Genomic DNA, 19,854 nt, shown 5'->3' with positions numbered 1-19,854 from the left:
CAGTGGGTGACAAAGTGCTGGGATCGCAGCTGTTCACTTTATATATTAATTATCTGGATGACGGGACTGGGAGCATTCTGGCAAAGTTTGCCGATGATACGAAGTTAGGTTTACAGGCAGGTAATACTGGGGTGGGGGGGTGCAGAAAGTTTTAGACAGTTTAGGAGAGTGATCCAGGAACTGGCTGATGAAATTCAACGTCAGCAAATGCGAGGTCTTACACTTTGGACAAAATCAGACAGGCATGGACTCTTTTCTAAACGATGAGAAAGTTCATAAAGCCAAAGTATACTGGGATCCAGGAGTGCTCGTTTAGGATTCTCTAAAGATTAACTTGCAAGTTGAGTCCGTGATTAAGAAAGTGAATGTAATCGTAATGGAAAACTAACAAAATTAACATTTGCTCTGAAATCCATTTAATCTGAAATCAAAAGACAATGCTTTACTAAATGTAAAACTTTGCAATTTTGCTGAAGTCTGCAGTCGAGGGACAGTTTGTCTCTGAAGAACTTTGTAAACTTCAACAAGAGAAAAATATAAGAGCAGTATGTCCACAACAAGGGAATGAAAAGAATAAGAACTCAACATTTCATAGTCTTTGTCCTTGATACTGTGATAAGAAACGGTATAAGAAGTATTTCTGAATTAAGCTCAGGGCTCTTGCACAAGGCATTTTTGTCAAGTGCATGTGGTCCCTCTGCAATGCAGAGGTTAAAATTAATAAAGCTTTTTGGTTGCTCTTGCTAATAGTTGAGTCGAGGTCATTTAATTTCCACGACAGTAAACTTGGGGGCTCGCCTGGCACCCTGCAACTGGATAAGATTCTGAAGATTCCCAGGAGGCGCAGGCACCAGCGCCTGAAGTTCTTTCACTTCATCTCGAGCGCTGAATTGTCCCTTTTGCGTGAGAGGACCAGAAAACCCAGCGCCAAGGTCCAAACTGAATCGGGTCTGGGTAAGAGCCGTGGCTTAAGAAATCCTAGATAGGGACTCATTCTCAGGGAATAAATAAAGCAGGAAAAGTGTCCAGCAAAGTTTCGCGAGGTATTTGCGCAAAAGCCAAGGGAAGGGGATTGCCATTTCTGGAGTGTTTAACAGACAGCAAGTTTAAGGGGGGTTTTAGACTTGGAACCACCACTGGCTGAGTTGGACTCGCCAAAGACGTACCGGGTACGTGGTTTATTGGTTTATGAAAACCAAAGCATTGCGGCGGAAGCGCCCAATATGAGAGGGGACCTCCGGAGGTGAAAAGCAAGTCAAAGGGAAAAAGATACCACGAAAGAGAGAGAAAGCTGAACACTTTCCAAGTAACGCTGAAAATGGGCTCCGGCAAGAACAAACAAAAAGAGGGTCCACAGATGACTTGAAATGGTCAACCAAATATACAATTAAGGCCCGCAGTCTGTAAACCAGTTAGAATTGTGGATTAAGGAATGTGGTTTTCCAGAGGTGGAAAATTTTAGTAAATGGCAGTTAGAAATATTGAAGTCGAAGTTGGAGGAGAGAGAGAAGGAGAAATGAAAGGGGAAAATAGAACCTGTGAATTGGAGTGCTTATAACATGTGGAAGGCTGAGGTTGATTTCAGGGAAAGGAAATCTCAAGTGAAGGATAGATCAAATACGCATACAAACACCAGCGCACATGCAGACGTGCGCAGAAAACAATCTAAAGACGCTGTACAATGTATTAAGTCTGTTTTTGATCCTTACCTTGATGACTGCCCTCCGAGACCTACAGCCGCCACTACGAGATCCGCCTGGTGAAGGTTCCATGTCAGCGGCCACCGACTCAGGGACTGCTGAATCACCAGTAGCATCTCGTACCCGCAACAGATTGAAGCAAGAAGCCTAAAAGAAGTATAAGTGGCCGGCTGCAAACGTCCATGCCAGAGTATCCAACCCACAAGTGGAAGATAACGAAGACTTTAATGCTTTTGTTGCAGCGCTGGCGACCGCCTGTAGGGAGGCATTCCCAGTGCGAATGGATATGACCAAAATAGCAATGTGAAAACAACGAGAAGGTGAGGCAGTTTCCCAGTACCTTACGAGTCTCACTGAAGTCCATAACGCCCATAGTGGACTGAGACCACCTGAAGACACAATGGCGGAAGAAATCACGCCGTATGAGGCACACCTGTGGAACAGCTAAATAAATGGAATGAAGGATGAAATAACGAAAAACGTAAAAGACACATGTATTACTTGAGAGACAGGAAAGCTTAATTTGATAGAACAGCATACGATACATGATGATAAGTTGCTTACCCAAGAGAAGGATAAGTGGAAATTGAAGATGGAACAGCAAGCACATAAAGCTCAGGTTACTCTGATGCAGATGGTCGCCCAACCGTTGGAGGGAGGTGCTGTGCAAAAGGAGAGAGGAAGAGGTGCTGTCAGAGGTAAATCTGGCGGGTGCTTTGTTTGTGGAACAATGGAATCACTGGGCGAGACAGTGGACAATCGGCCTGTCATAGACAGCCTCGATCGGCCCTGGAGACTGAGCGACAGGGTAACTGACAGGGGAAGGCTGAGGTGGAGGTGAACAGCCCACAAGGTACAGGTAAGCCTCTTTCCTTTATGCTTGGCAACGAAGACTGGCTTATGCTAATCTCTTCTACTAACCTTACAAGCACTGAGACATGTCCCACCTCTATATTGAGTGCTGAGATTGCGACGTGTGGACAATATGTCCAATAGAACAATGAAGCATATTAGTCGATGCCTACCTCTATGATATATGTGGAAGGTAACCAGTTACCTTTTTGGTAGATGCAGGGGCGACATATTCAGTCCTTAAATCAAGCCAGTTCAGACAGTCAACGCCAATAAAGATGAGTGGAAAGTTCCTGAACACAATGGATGCATCAGGACACGTATTACGAGAGAGATTTACCATGTTCTTGCAGAGCACAAAGCCTGTTAAAACCCGAGGCTATAGAAGGAATTATTCTAGTCTTTAAATCCCTCTTAAAGCCTGGAGTGATAATCCCCTGTAAGAACCTACCGGTGAGAACCCCCATTTTTCCAGTCAAAAAAAGCAAACAGTCCAGGTGAACGGGAGGAATGGAGGTTTGTTCAAGACTTGCAGGCTGTCAATAGCGCTGTTGTCCCCCGCGCCGCAAATGTTCCGAACCCCTATTCTATATTAGGTCAAACTCCACCGGACAGTAAATGGTGCTCTGTTGTGGATTTAGCAAATGACTTCTTTAGTGTACCGGTACACCCAAATAATCAATTCTGGTTCACTTTTTCATTCAAAGGGAAATCATATACCTTCACGTCACTATGTCAAGGTTACTGTGACTCCTCCACGATATATAATGAGGCTCTACGCAGGTGTCTGGAGACTCTTGTTTTAACGCCGGGATCAGTGCTTCTGCAGTATCCTTATTGCTTTCCAAGCAAAAGACAGCACACAAGTCGGCACCACGTTGGCTGAGATACAATACCGTGTTATTGGAAATGCCTAACATTTCATAAAGCGATATAATGTCCTTAACCCTTCTAGCCTTCTCCCCACAGAAGGAGACATAGACCACATGAATGTGTTGCTGCAACTAATTAAATTTGCAGCCCCAGTCCCGATTTGCAGGATTCACCACTTCAGCTTCCGGATATGGAGTTTTTTGTGGATGGATCAACATTCAGGAGCAAGGCGGCAGGCCAGAATATGTTGTAGTGACTACCCATGAGGTAGTCAAAGCGGGATCACTCCCTTCCCATTTGTCAGCGCAAGCAGCGGAGTTGATTGCCTTGATGGAGGCCTGTAAATTGGCTAAGGGAAAGACAGTGAATATTTACAAGGATAGAAGATATGCATTCAGGATTGTACATGATTTTGGAACCCTGTGGAAATACAGGAGCTTCTTAACCTCCACCGGAAAACCCATCACCCACCGTGGCCAGATTTCTGATCTCCTGGAATCGGTCCTATTATCCAAAACAATTTCTGTTCGTACATGTGAAGCCCACACAAAAAAAATAATGATTCTATTGCGAAGGCAGATTCAACAGCAAGAACGGCAGTCCAGCAGCCGCCAAGTGATCAGATTGACATGTGTATGACAAAAATTTGTACCCCAACAGCAGACGTACGGGACTTACAGTCACAGGCCACGCCGAAAGAAAAGCGTGAGTGGGCGAAACCAGGATGCAGTGTGAGGGAAGGAGTATAGAACATAGAACATAGAAGAGTACAGCACAGAACAGGCCCTTCAGCCCACATTGTTGTGCCGACCATTGTTCCTCATGTATGCACGCTCAACTTTCTGTGATCATATGCATATCCAGCAGTCTCTTAAATGTCCCCAGTGACCTTGCTTCCACAATTGCTGCTGGCATTGCATTCTATGCTCTCACAACTCTCTGTGTAAAGAACCCGCCTCTGACATGCCCTCTATACATTCCTCCAAACAGCTTAAAACTATGACCCCTCGTGTTAGCCACTTCTGCCCTGGGAAATGGTCTCTGGCTATCGACTCTATCTATCCCTCTCATTATCTTGTATACCTCAATTAGGTCCCTCTCCTCCTCCTTTTCACCAATGAAAAAAGTACGAGCTCAGTCAAGCTCTCTTCATAAGATAAACCCTCTAGTCCAGGCAGAATCCTGGTAAACCTCCTCTGAACACTCTCCAAAGCATCCACATCTTTCCTATAATCGGGCGACCAGAAGTGGACGCAGTATTCCAAGTGCGGTCGAACCAAAGTTTTATAGAGCTGCAACAAGATCTCACGACTCTTAAACTCAATCCCCCTGTTAATGAAAGCCAAAACACCATATGTTTTCTCAGCAACCCTGTCCAATTGGGTGGCCACTTTAAGGGATATATGTACCTGCACACCAAGATCCCTCTATTCCTCCACACTGCCAAGAATCCTACCCTTAATCCTGTACTCAGCTTTGGAATTAGACCTTCAAAATGCATCACCTCGCATTTATCGAGATTGAACTCCATCAGCCCATCTCTTCATCCTGTCAATGTCCCGCTGCAGCCTACAACAGCCCTCTATACTGTCAACGACACCTTCAGCCTTTGTGTCGAGTATGGTGTGGCCCAAATGGTAAGCCCTGGCTACCACGATCAGTATTTCCATTTTATGCCAAACCGACAAACGGTAAGGCCCACGTGACAACAGGGGGAATGTACGACAGTATTGCAGCACACTGGTACACTAAGAGATTTACTCATTACTCCCAGAAGTACTGTGAACGATGTGTATCTGTGTCAGGCAGCACACCCCCAACTCCAAAGCCCTTTGAACAATTACAGATGGATTTTATTGAACTAACAACTAGCAAAGGGAAAATGTATTGCCTGGTAATAGTTGATATGTTTTCCAAATGGGTGGAAGCGTTCCCCACGTCTAAAGAGGATGCCAGTGCAATAGCAAAAGCTCTGTGAAATGAAATAATCCTGAGGTGGGGCATCCATGAAAAGCTCAGTAGGGGCAATGGGACACCAAGACCAGTGGATGAGAGAATAACAACTTGAGTTTTCCCAGTTTTTGCCCTTGAGACCATGATAAAAAAACAGTATAAGACGAGTATCTGAATTATGCTCAAGTACCCCTTGCATAAGGCATTTAGTCCAGTGCAGACGATCCCTTTGCAAAGGCCTGCAATTCAATTTTTCTTTGCTCTTGCTAGCATTTGTGTCGAGTCGATTAAATTTCCATGTCAGACCACAAGATCCCCCTGTTCCTCCACACTGCTAAGAATCCTGCCTTAAACATTTTAATCTGCATTCTAAGTCAACCTTCCAAAAGGAATGACTTCGCACTTAAAGGGTTCAGAAAAGTTTTACAAGGATGTTGCCAGCGTTGGTGGATTTGCACTATAACAAGAGGCTGAATAGGTTGGGGCTGTTTTCCTTGGAGCGTTGGAAGCTGAGGGGTAACCTTATAGAGTATTACAAAATTATGAGGGGCATGGATAGGATAAATAGACAAAGTCTTTTCCCTGGAGTCGGGAAGTCGAGAACTAGAGGGCATAGGTTTAGTGTGAGAGGGGAAAGATGTAAAAGAGACCTAAGGGGCAACTTTTTCACACAGAGGGTGGTGTGTGTATGGAATGATCTGCCAGAGGAAGTGGTGGAGGCTGGTACAAATGCAAATTTTAAAAGATATTTGGATGGGTATATGAATAGGAAGGGTTAGGTGGGATATGGGCCAAGTGTTGGCAGGTGGGGCTAGATTGGTTTGGGATCCGGATCGGCAAGGACCTCTTGGACCGAAGGGTCTGCTTCCATGCTGTACATCTCTATGACTCTATGCCATTTCTCAGCCCAGATCCGAATCATTTCAATGACCCATTTCAACCTTCAATAGTCCACCACTCTACCCACAATTCCACCAACCTTTCTGTCATTGGCAAAGTTACTAACCCAACCCCTCCACTTTCTCATCCAAGTCATTTCTAAAATCACATGTTGATGCACGTCTCTATATGTGTGTTCATGTGGGTGTATATGTGTATTTCTGTGTGTTTATCTCTGCTGGCAATGGGAATCACTTTATCCAAATGGAAGATTGAATGAATACATTAACATGTGTTGAATAAATGTTTTCTCTCACTATCTCAGACTGTTGCTCATTTTTAAAGAGATACAATGCCCTCTCGGCTGGATTCCCCACGCCACTGCACATGCATCAGATCTATTTTGGAGAAAACATCAAAGTCTGTTGCAAAACAATGCAAGCTGAAAGTGAAAAGAAAATTACCATTCTCAGCACGAAATGGCTCACGTAAAGGTGCCTGGATACAACTTCAGCGGAAATTCACTATTTATTGCGTGCAATATCAAAAAAGGGTTCAAAGACAAATTCCATTTTGCAGAGGGAGCACAACATTTCTCCACATGAGTATGTTCCACAGTGAGGATCCTCAGTCCAATTGTAACCATCACCACACCGGACGTGTGTGTGTGTGTGTGTGTGTGTGTGTGTGTGTGTGTGTGTGTGTGTGTGTGTGTGTGTGTGTGTGTGTGTGTGTGTGTGTGTGTGTGTGTGTGTGTGTGTGTGTGTGTGTGTGTGTGTGTGTGTGTGTGTGTGTGTGTTGATGGTGCTGTCAGTTTCGATTATGCTGTGAGCTGCTAGTGTATTTTTCTCTCTTTCTCTCTCTGAATTCTTGAGAGAATGCCACAGCACCAGATGCAGTAGCATGGGCAGGACGGCAAAGTGCAACGTTGTGTCAGAGAGATTTATTGCATGGGTTTGAATCTTCACTGTATGATAGGAAATGCATGCTTGCAGGCTGCAATGATGTAGCGACTCATTGGAATTTGTAAGTTTAATGTAAAAAAAAAGATAGCCAGCAATTGTTATCATGCATATTTTTCATTTATACATAACTTAATAATTAATTCAACTAGATATTTTACTGTGTTACTGAAATTCTCTCTGAACCGGGGCAATGTTGCTGCATAAATAAATGTTTGGTGGGTGGGTTCTGATAACATCATATAATCATCTGTCACAACTTCTCACATTGAAACAGCTCACCGTTGGCTGTTTTTGTGCTTAGTATAGGGGCTGTTGTATTGTTACTGAGTACTGAGACCGTGTATATAGTAATCAAAAATTTTCTTATTAAGTATTCTGTTTAATTTCACCAGAACACTCTGAAGGATTTGGTTATGATGGACACTTACAGTGGGTTGTAAGCTGATAGGAATTACCCAGGAGGAAATTCCATTTTCCCGGAAAATTTGTGTCAATTGTGCTCTGATGGGAAATCCTCAGGTTCCCATCTCAACTCTCTTCCTGCGCTGGGATAAGGATTCCCTGTCAGGAGTGTGAGGGAACGTTCTCCACTTGCCTGGATGGGTGCAGCTCCAACAATCACTCAAGAAGCTCGGCACATGCAGGACAAAGCAACCCACTTGATTGTGACCACATCCACAAACATCCACACCCTCCACCTCCGACGCTCAGGACTACGAATCTACAAGATGTACTGCAGAAATTCACCAAAGATCCTCAGGCAGCACCTTCCAAACCAACAACCACTTCCATCTGGAAGGACAAGGGCAGATGATAGCTGGGAAGACTACCCCCTGCAAGGTCTCCTCCAAGCCCCTCACCATTCTTAGTTGGAAATATATCGCTGTTCCTTCACTGTCAAAATCCTGGAATTCCCTCCCTCTGGGAATTATGGGCCACAGCTGTTCAAGAAGGCAGCTCAACGGGTAACCAGGGACGGGTGATAGATGCTGACCCAGCTAGCATTGCTCACATTTCAAAAATGAATATTTTTAAAAGATCATTTCATGCTTTGGAAACAATAGGACCCTCCTGTGGGATTCACTGTAGAGTTTTTATTTCTTTGTTACGCAATTAATTCCTCTAACCAGGTATTTTACTGCATTACTGATCTTCTCTCTGAACCGAGACAATGTTGCTGCAAAAATAAATGTGTTTGTGCAACAACTTAGGTTCTGCAGCATGAAACCAAATACTCGGAAGTGATACAGAAAACCCGACTGATTCTCAGGATTGATTTCTTGAATGACATAGTATAAGAAACTTAGAACATTGATTAACCACAGGAGGATGAAGCACCCTGAAATGCTGAAGAGCAAAATAACAGATTTCCTTCTGCTCTCCATCTCTGGGTCTCTGTGATTCTCTCCTTTGCTCTCACCCTTCAGCCTCTTTCGGACTTGACTGGTCACTAAAATGTGTCTAACTATAAGAGCATTGAGTAACAGAATCAAAACGAATGGCATTAAAGGAGTCAAAACGGTATCAAGCCAATCCAATACCACCCACCAAGTCTGAGTAAAGTAGCTTGACTTTGTTCTACAGTAGAATGGAACATTGTTGATTATTGTCCGAGGCTCATATTGAAAATAGAAGGGAATGTTTTTCAAACAGAACAGGGTGCAGGTTGTTGCTAGAACCACAGTCGCAGTTTTGTCAGTGCAATATTTTGTTCTCAGCTTCTGACAACACATGGTCACAAATCGGTCAAAGGAGAAAGTGACTGTGAACCAAACAGAACAGTCCCTGGCTGTACGTATCAGGGAGAAAGTGAGGTCTGCAGATGTTGGAGATCAAAGTTGAAACTTTATTGCTGGAACAGCACAGCAGGTCAGGCCGCATCCAGGGAACGGCCTGTGCCCGAAACGTCGAATCTCCTGTTCCCTGGATGCTGCCTGACCTGCTGTGCTGTTCCAGCAATAAAGTTTCAACTGTACGTATCAGGGCCCCAGTAACACTGCACACAGATGTGATGTCCAGAAAATACTGCGAGTAATAATAAGTGCGAAATCTCCACAGTATAACACCAGTGATAATGAGCATCAGATCAGCAGCAGCCATAACCACCAGGTAGCGAGTAGTGCAAGGGGAAACACCGCATTTTCCCTGAGAAAGGATAACGATCTACAGCAAATTAACTGTGAGAGACAAAAGGGAAAATATGAGGTGAATTACTGATCAGAGATTCTCTCCACCTATTCCAGAGAATAGCAATAAGATTTTACAATCAAAACGTGACACATTGTGTGACTGGAAGTGGCCAGAGTTGAGTATGTTTGAATTTCAAGACAGTCACCAACACCCCAGATTGTCCTCCAGCCCAGTCAGTCAGGAGATTATCGATTTTGGACAGAGACTGAGCTCATGGCTCTACTAGGAGAACAGAAGGAAGTCTACGATTTTGCTTGGTTGCAAGGTAACTATTTAAATGAGTGCAATAGATTCCACAGTTCTCAGTTCCAACTCTGATAGTTACAAACCCCATTAGAAACCTCACCCCAACTCAGTCACAGGACTGGTGATTGGACTGTCGATAAACCAAACCCTCCCTTTCTCCTTGGATCAGGTCTTCCCTGTTCCAAGCGTTGCACCAAATCCTGATCTAAGCCACAACAGGACCAGGAAAGCGGTCATCAGAGCCTACACAATATCTCGAACCACATGGCTCCATATATATGACGCAAGTTCAACTCCCTTAGTGATAATGTGTAAGTGTTAGTACTGTTCTGATATTTCCACTGTACATCTATACATCTGTACATGACAAACATCTTGAAGTGCAGGGATCAGGAGAGCAATCTGTCAAGATTTGTATCCACTGACCAGAGATGGTAAGGAGGAGAGAATTTCAGGAGGGATGATAGTTAGACGAAACTTTACAAAAAAACAGGGCGCATATCCCTCAGTTCATTTGATTTACCAAAAAGTACCATCGCAGATTTAAAATTCAAATCTGATCCAGCATCCACTGCCATTTGTGAAAATTATTTCCAATACGTTACCACCCTTTGTGTGTCAAAATGCTTCCCAAGCTGGAACACTCTGACCCGAATTCTCAGGCGATGCTCCCTCACTCTTGAATCCCCAATCAATGAAAATAATTTATGTTTTCCAGATTTATTGTTAACATTTGTAGAACTTGGCACAGACCCCTCCTTGACCTTCTCAATTCCAGAGAAAACAGGCTTAATTTGCGTAACAAAGCAAAAACTGTTGGGGAAACTGAGTTCTGTTAGAATCTGTGGGAGAGAAAACAAAAGTTCTGAGTCTAGTGGCCCTTCTTCAGAACCAACTTGCGTGATCTCTCCTCATACCCTCACAACATATGAAACCGGAAGAGATGATGGAACACTGAGATCAAAGAATGCTGCAGCAGCAGTGACGTTGAGAGACTCTGTCAGTGGAGAATTGTACCGAGAATGTTGCTCAGTGAATTGCTGTCACTGTTCCCGTGTGTGGATGAGGCTAACCAGTCAGTGAGCTGGAGACATTATTCTTCAAAAGATAAAATCAGAGAGCAGATCAGCAACAGATTAAAGCAAACTCAATTGTCATGAAGCCATACCAGGGATGCCAATAAAAGCAAGGATGGTGTAGAATACTCTTTCCACTTGTTGAACTGGTCGATGCATTTCCCCGTGTGAAGTGATGTGTCCCTTCCGGCAGCTGACAAGATTCTTGTTTGAAACTCTGAGCTGATGAATTCCCAGAGACGCTGCCTTATACTGTGCGGAAGATCCTTGGGGAGTGCAATGTTACAGCATTACTCGGCTTTGTTGCTGTCTTTCAAATTTCTATCAATGAACAAACTAATTACAATAACAAGTTTAATCCTAAATATGGAGGAATGTTGCTGCTCAGTACATCATAAAGAAATAACAAAAACAGAATCTGGAATCTGCCAGCAATAACACTGTCCACTCAAACACCATGGGCCCCATCCCGAGATTACAGAATATTTCGTTTAATATTGCATCAGGATAATTTATTCCAGTGTGAAAATATGTCTCAGAGCTGTGATTCTGCCATCTCGGGTAGGAGCTGTCCTCTTTAAACAAGAACATTTCACTCCCTGATTGATATGTGAATCCTCTCACACACTGAATGCGTGTATTGCTGCTGAAGTCAGCATTTATTCCCCATTCCCTATTTCCCAGGATCCGTAGTCACATGAAGGACCAAGTGAGGAGAACACACTGTCTTTCCTGAGGGAAGAAGTCTCAGAGAATAAGATGAGCTTCCAACAATGAAGACAATACTGACCTTTTGTATTGTCACTGTCCATCCAGAAACATCACTGACTACAGACTTAATTTCACTCCCCATTCAGAGATCTCGCCTAACGCCCTTCCTTTTGTCACTCTCCATTCAAATACATCGCTGACTCACCCTCAATGTCTGTCCAGGCAGATTCATCTCTCAACTCAAACTTACTGTTTCTGTCCAATCAGATGCATCGCTTACCTCACACGAGCACAACAGCTACTGTGGTTAATAAGGAAGGCAAGTGGCATTCTGACAGTGATTATGAAAGGAACTTGGAAAGTGTTGTCACAAGTGTAGAACACATTAGTGATCCCTGAGCTCAAGTGTTCAGGACAGGTTTGGACCACTCACTTGAGGGGGATATAATTACATTCGAGGCAGTTCAGAAGAGGTTCTCGAGGAAATTCCATGGATGAAATTGTCTAATTCCTCCTTAAGTGTGGTGCAGGAAAAGTACAGCAGGTCAGGAGCGGGAGAGTCAAACTTTAGGGCATTAGCCCTTCATCAGGAATGAGGCTTGTGGGTCGAGGATTCTGCTGCTCCTCAAATGCTGCCTGACCTGCTTGCTTTTCCAGCACCACCCTCACGACTCAATCTTCAGCATCTGCAGTCCTCACTTTCTCCTAATTCCTCTTGAAAACAAGTCTGACAACTCTGCTCAGAATGATCTGAATGAACGTGCCCAAATGTCACACAATACCAAAACAATAAAATCGCTGTGAACACAAGCCAATACCAAAATAAACAGTCCCTTCATCATGAGGAAATGTGTTCCAATACCCTTTAGAATTATAGACATACTGTCTCTAATCCAGCTTGGATCCTTAAATTTGCAATAGTTCCTGAATCTCTTGCTGATTTACCCAGTCTGTCTGTCCGTCTCTCTCTCTCTTTCTTTCTCTCTTTCTCCTTCTCTTTCTCTCTCTCTGTCTCTGAGTTCTGTGTGGTTGCTGTCTCTCTCTCTCTCCCTCCTTCCCTCTCTCGCTCCCCCTCTCTCCCTTCCTCTATCTCACCACCCCCCTTCTCTCTCTCTCTATCTCTCTCTCTCGCTCCCTCTCCATGTCTGCATGGTCAGCTGGTCTCTGCCTCTTGCTGTACTGGTCTCCTCTGGAGGCCTCCAGAAGATTCAAGGAATCCGTCTGCAGGAGACCCATGTTGTACTTTGTCGGATGATTTTCTGGAACTTTCCACACTGCTGGGCAATCAGGAGAATTGGTCAATAGTTTCAATCATTGCCAATCATTTGGATGGCTTGCTACTGTTTGTTTCTTTGTGCAGCAGGACACGGTGCCTTTCTGTCTGGGTCCTCCTTTGTTCAGTGGGTAAGTTGTTGGGGGTGTGTCTGAGCAGGATAACTGTTACCTTTCACATTGTGCTAGTGTCATTATCACCTGGCTGCTGTGTTCACACTGTGACTGGTGTGTGGGTTTTGTGACTGGAGAATTTTTCTTGTCCAACATACCCAGCATTCCTTGCTGTTTGGCTAAGGTGGCCATCCATCTGTGTTAAACAGTAAGGAGAAAATGAGGAGTGCTAATGCTGGATATCAGAGTCAAAACGTATGGTGCTGGAAAAGTCCATCCAGTCAGTCAGCATCGAGGAGCAGGAGAATCGACGTTCCGAGCAGAAGCACTTCATCATTCCTGATGCTGCATTTCCAGCACCATACGAAAACTGTCAGGAGGCTGATACATTCCCCACCACCTCCACGCACCCCAAACCGCTCCACGAAGATTTATACAGGCAGAGGTTTATGCAAATGAATTGCAAATCTAATTGTAAAAGGGAGTCATGCCTGTTGCCAGAGTTGGTATGAAAACCATTTTGCACATTCGTCAAATCGATCAGGTTACGTCTGTTTGGTGATATCATCGAAATGAATCATAGAATTCAGTGTGGAAGCAGGCAATTCGGCCCATCGAGTCCACATTGACCCTCTGAAAACAATTCCATTTGGAAACATCTCCTAACTCTATCCTCGTAAATCTGGAAGTAGTGCTAACCACGCAGCCACTGGTCCACCCTGAATTGCTTCTACAAAACACATCCCTTACAGATTTTCCAAACAGGATCATGGTGCATAGACAACATTCAACGATCGGAACAAAAAAACGTGAACAAGACCTGATGGCTCAAAATCCTGGAATTCCCTCCCTCAGGGCATTGTGGGTCTACCTCTAGCACATGGCCAGCAGCATCTCAAGGAGGCAGCTCATCCTCACTTTCTCAATAGCATCAAGGGACGGCTAATAAACACTGGCCCAGCCAGTGACGCTCATATCCTGCAAATGAATAGGAAAAAAGTGATTACTCTAGGAGTAACACCTATCTTATAACCCCTGTGTGTGTGTCCAGGCCTTATTCATGTGATCGTACCCAGCTGTTGGAGTATCTCCGGTCTCCAGCCTGCAACCATGACCACTGGTGTCCCAAATTAGGTAAGTCAAGGGTATTGACCGGTAACACTGCTGACCCATATGCTAAGGATAGATCATGAAGGAATTTCCTCCTGTGGTAAACCAAGATATATCAAGGAGAGCGCCGTTAGGACCACAGCTTGGTGTGGGAGGAGCCAAATTCATGAATGACAGGCAATGGGTATGTGATGGTGTGGCCTGTTGTTCACTTTTACTTCAGGCTGGTCCCTGTCAATGTCCCCTGTCTTTCCACAGCATATGGGAGGGTGTCATGGGAACCCATCCACATAACCTTTTTTTATATAATTCTAATATTTGCGACTTCAAATGTACTCATCCTAATTCTGTCCGTCGGGATAATTGGAATCCCTGGCACCAAGCCCAGTGCCTCACTGACAGTATCCTTGCAGCTGTCATTAACCCAAACCCTGGTGAGCTGCTGTAAGTGACAGTGAAAGCAGGTCATGTGGTTTTCTCCTGGAACAAATGGTCACGCTGTTTGTTACTAATCCAGGATGAGCCTTTCCATTGGCCAGGTTGCCTGAGATACCCCCCCCCCCCACCCCACCTCAGCTGTTCTATCATCTCTTTACCATGTTTAATGTTCATGGTATGGTTTTCCTGCTCACTGCCAAACCTGATTGGATCCTGGATGATCTGGTTAATTTTCTTGGAGTGACCTCCAGAATAGTCACTAAGTGATGGTCAGCCTGAATCTCCATTTGCTTTCCCATGGTCTTCTCTTGATTGTCTCTGTTCAGTCCATCTTGGGCTCAGTTACTTGTTGGGTCAGGATCCTGAGTATATTCTCCAAATTCGCCAAGTCAAGGATACTGACCAGTGACACTCCTGCCCCATTTGCTGTGGATAGATCATTAAGGAGTTCTCTTCTCTTTCGTATTAACCGCTGGTCTGAGTTTTTCTTCATATTTCCCTGTCCCTCATTCCACTAACCCTTGATTCAAGTGGAAATGTGCTCACATTAATGGGGAAGGACCTCACTCCGGTAACTGTATCCCTGATGTTGTGTTTATAATTGTTATTAATATGTGGTGAATGGTATTGAGCATCTGGAGATGTTCTTATTGGAAGTTCTCATCCAAATCAATATCTGGGTATGAGGGGAAATGAAAGAGAGTTCCATTTCTGGTGCTGCCTACCAGCTGGATGGCTGTCAATGGGTGTTCTGTGTTTCATGTGACCATCAGCTGGTTGACGCTGGTTAACCACAGGCTTCATGGGATCTGGTTTGGGATGTGGGTCAGGGATGAGGGATAAAGGTGCAGTTACCTGTGAGAAAGGCAGCGGGGGTCCCCATCTGTGGGCGGGAATGGATGTGTCTGACTGGAGCCTCTGGAGAGGTAAGACCCCATAGACCCACATTATCCCATTCTGGGCAGAGACCTGGTTCCCTAGAGATTGTATTTGGTCCTGGACATTCATAGGAGGGACTGATGTACAGTGCTCAGTGTTGAAGGCAGACAGGACCTGTGCAGATGCTTGGAGCTCCCTACACTCACCTTCCAGCTTGTCACTGTATACTAAGGCTGCTTCCCTGTCCCCAGTGGCCCTCCTCACTGGGATGGGCTCTTTCCAATTGGAACAGGAGCTGTCCCGTGTGTGGGAGGTTTTCCTGCAACGTTCTGTCCTGTTCCTTCTGTAAGAGCTCTCGCTCTGTCACAGTCTGTAGTTTTCCATGGAGTGACCGGATCTAAGCTGCCTTCTCCCGATCTTGGTCTTCCAGGCTATAGACAACAGCAGCGGAGTACGATGTTCTTCAGGAAGAATTGCTAAACAGACCTGAATTGGAATTTGAAGATACTGTAGGAGTTTTGCAGTGATTGTGTATAGCATTTACAGTCCCCAGCAGAAGGCGGTCACACAGTGACTGTGTGTGTGTGTGTGTTTGTGTGATATTCACAGAGTCTCACAGCAGGATATTGCTGTTTTTGTGCGCAGTAACTCACACTGTCCTGGGTGGAAACATCTTGAATTCAATTTGTGTCAAACAGCTTCTCCTAGCATTGACAGATAAATTATTGCTGAGAAAGCAGAACAGCCTGGAAAGTCCCCTGACATGTTGCTAGGAATGAAGTGCATTTGTTTCATCATCTTGCATTCAATTCTATCACACACTTCTGTTCTGTTAAAAATAAAGACTTCATTTGTATAATAATCTTGTGTGAAATTGTGAATTGAGTCATTGAGTTATAGAGATGTACAGCACGGAACCAGACCGTTCAGTCCGTGAAGGACGTGATGACCAGATATCCCAACTCATTATCGTTCCCTTTGTCAGCATTTGGCCCATATCCCTCTCAACCCTTCCTATTTATATACCCAGCCAGATACCTTTAAAATGCTGTAATTGTACCAGCCTCCACCACTTCCTTTGGCAGATCATCCATACGCACACCACCCTCTGCATGAAAAATTGCCCTTTAGGCCTCTTTTATATCTTACCCTTATCACCCTAAAATTAAGCCCTCTAGTTATGGACTCCCCAACCCAGGTAAAAGACCTTGTCTGTTTACCCAATCCATAGCCTTCATGACTTAATAAAACTCTATAAGGTCACCCCTCCGCCTCCAACGCTCCAGGGAAAACAGCCCCAGACTATACAGCCTCTCCCGATGGCACAAATCCTCCAACTCTGGCAACGTCTTTGTAATTATTTTTCTGTACCTTTTCATGTTTCACAACATCCTTCCGTCGAGGAAGGAGACCAGAATTGCACGCAATATTCCTAAAATGGCCGAACCAATATCCTGTACAGCCGCAACTTGACCTGTCAACGCCAATACTCAGTACTCTGACCAATCAAGGAAAGTATACCAAACACTTTCTTCAATACCCTATCTACATACGACTTACTTTCAGGGACTATGAACCTGCACTCCAAGGTGTCTTTATTCAGCAACACTCCCTAGGACCCTACCATTAAGTGTATAAGTCCTGCTAAGATTTGCTTTTCCAAAATGAAACATCTCACATTTATCTGAATTAAACTCCATCTGCCAATTCTCAGCCCATCGGCCCATCTGATCAAGATCCTGTTGTAATCTCAGGTAACACTCTTTGCTGTCCACTACACCTCCAATTTCGGTGTCATCTGCTAACGTACAAAGTATACCTCTTATACTCACTCCTAAATCATTTATATAAATAATGAAAGGTAGTGTACCCAGCACTGATCGTTGTGGCAAACCACTGGACACAGGCCTCCAGTCTGAAAACCTTCAACTCTCCACCACCACCCTCTGTCTTCGACATTCTGAACTAGTCCTGTATCCAAATGGATACGTGTCCCTGTATTGCATGAGATCTAACCTTGCTGAAGAATCTCTCATGAGGAACCTTGTCAAACACCTTACTGAATTCCATATAGATCACATCCACCTCTCCGTCCTCATCAATCCTCTTTGTTACTTCTTCAAAAAGCTCAATCAAATGTATGAGACATGCACAAAGCCATGTTGACTATACATAATCAGTCTTTGCCTTCCCAAATATATGTGCATCCTGTCCCTCAGGATTCCCTCCAACTAATTACCCATCACTGATGTAATGCTCACCGGTCTATAGGTCCCTCGTTTGTCCTTACCACCTGTCTTAAATATTAGCATCACGTTAGCCAACATCCATATCTCCCGGCACCTCACCTGTGACTATAGATGATGCAAATATCTCAGCAAGGGGCCCAGCAATCATTTTCCTACCTTCCCACAGAGTTTGAGGGTATACTTTACCAGGTCTTGGAGATTTGTCCACTTTTTTCATTTCAATACATCCAGCATCTCGCTCTCTGTAATATGACATTTAAAAAAAACATCTATTTCCCTACAGTCTTCCATGTCCTTTTCCACAGTAAATACAGATGCAAAATACTCATTCAGTGTCTCTGCCATCTCCTGCGGTTCCACACAAAGGCTGCCTTGCTGATCTTTGAGTGGCCCTATTCTCTCCCTCGTTACCCCTTTGCCCTTAATATATTTGTAAAGACTCTTTGGATTCTCCTTAAATATAGTTCCCAAAGCAATCTCATTTCCCCTTTTTGCCCTTCCGATTTCCCTCCTAAGTATACTCATACTGCCTTTATACTCGACTGAGGATTCTCTCGATCTCTCCTGTCTATATCTGCCATATGCTTCCTTCTTTTTCTTAACCAAAATCTCAATTTTCTTTCATCATTAGTATTCCCTTCCTTTACCACCGATTCCTTTCCTTTCCGATATCCTAACAGGGATATACTGTCCCTGGACTCTCGTTATGTCATGTTTGAAGGCTTCCCCTTCTTTCAACGTTGATAGTGTGCTCAAGTGTACATTGCGTCCATCATTATCATTTCTGTATATCTCAAGATCATTCAGCTTGCTGACTTTATCTGTGTGTCTTCGTGTGTCGTAATATTGTATTCATTTGTGGAATAACTTGTTCATTTGTTGATTTTTAGAACAAATCTGCACCAACTTCTGCAAAGACCTTGTACAAAAGTCTTGTGTGAATTTGTGTTGTAACCTTGTACTGTGGCTTCTCTGCGTTTGAAACTGCAGTTTTGTGTCTGTATGCATTCCAAGTCTGGTTCCAGTGGGGGTGGGGGAAGAATAGGGTCAGACTGGGACAGCACTGGGCTAAACCAATGACCTGCAGCTTTTTCCCTCTCTAATCCCATAAAGAACATTTCACTGCTCTCACAGTCTCTGTCAATATGAACAAGGTCCAGGAGACAGTATTCTTAATGAGATGTTCTCTCAACCTGTCCATTGATGCCCCAGTCCACGTACACTTATGCACTCCTGATCCTGCAAACCCCTTTGTGACTTGGATGTCATTATCGGAGAGTTGGTTAGTACGTTTGCAAATTTCACCAAAATTGGATCTGTACTGGACGGCGAATAAGGTTTCATCAGAGTAGTACAAAAGATTATGATCATATGGGCCAATGGGCTGAGGACTGACAGATGGAGTTTGGTTCAGATAGACGTGAGGTGTTCCGTTTATGTCAGGTAAATCAGAGTAGAACTTTTACATTTAATGGTAAGGTCCTGGGGAATGATGGCAAACAAAGTGATCCTGGTTCACCGCTCCATGAAAATGGAGTCACAGGTAGACAGGACAGTGAAGAAGGCATTTGGCATGCTTGCCTTTATTGATCATTGCATTGAGTATAAGAGTTGAATGTCACGTTACAGCTGTACAGGACATTGGTTAGGCCACTTTTGGAATGTAACATCAAAATCTGATCTCCCTTCTACAGGAAAGGTATATGATGAAATTTAAGATTTCAGAAAAGATTTACTCGCATGTTGCCAGGTCTGGAGGGTTTGAGCTATAGGGAAAGGCTGAACCGGTTGGAGGCGATTATCTCTGAAGTACTGGAGGCTGAGGGGGAGTCTTAGAGAGATTAATAGAAACATGAGGGGCATGGATAGGGTGAAGGTAGGGGCGTCCAAAACTAACGGGTACAGTTTTAAGGTGAGAGGGGAAAGATTTAAAAGGGAACTGAGGGGCAACGTTTTCATCCAGAGAGTGGTGCATGTATTGGACAAGGTGCCAGAGGAAGTGTGGAAGGCGGGTACATTACACCATATAAAAGGCATCTGAATGGGTATCCGACGAGGACGGTTTTAGAGGGATATTGGCCAAATTCTGGTGAATAGGATTAGATTAATTTGGACCAAAGGGTCTATTTCTGTGCCGCATATCTCTATGGTCCTGTGACTGTCCTCATCTCTTGAGCAGATGGGATTTGTCTCCAGGCCTCCCAGCCCAGGGGGAGGGACACTTTCACGGTGTCACAATTCACAACTGAATACGCCATCGGCCACTGTTTTAATTAGAATTCACACGTTACAGACAGCAATGTAAAAGATATGATGGAATATAGCAAACTCTTCATGTTGCAATATC

General features: G+C 44.2%; 1 pseudogene; it reads right to left on the bottom strand.

Moving 5' to 3' along the window:
* Window positions 1-761: 761 nt before the first annotated feature.
* LOC148138452 (putative G protein-coupled receptor 139) lies at window positions 762-10,893 on the bottom strand (annotated as a pseudogene).
* Between the last annotated feature and the right edge of the window lie 8,961 nt (window positions 10,894-19,854).

This window comes from Chiloscyllium plagiosum, unplaced genomic scaffold (genome assembly GCF_037043375.1).
Source record: "Chiloscyllium plagiosum isolate Xiang-an unplaced genomic scaffold, Cpla_swu_hap1 HiC_scaffold_40, whole genome shotgun sequence".
Lineage (NCBI taxonomy): Eukaryota > Metazoa > Chordata > Chondrichthyes > Orectolobiformes > Hemiscylliidae > Chiloscyllium > Chiloscyllium plagiosum.
The sequence above is the reverse complement of the archived record's forward strand: the minus strand, read 5'-3'. Positions and strand labels throughout refer to the sequence as shown.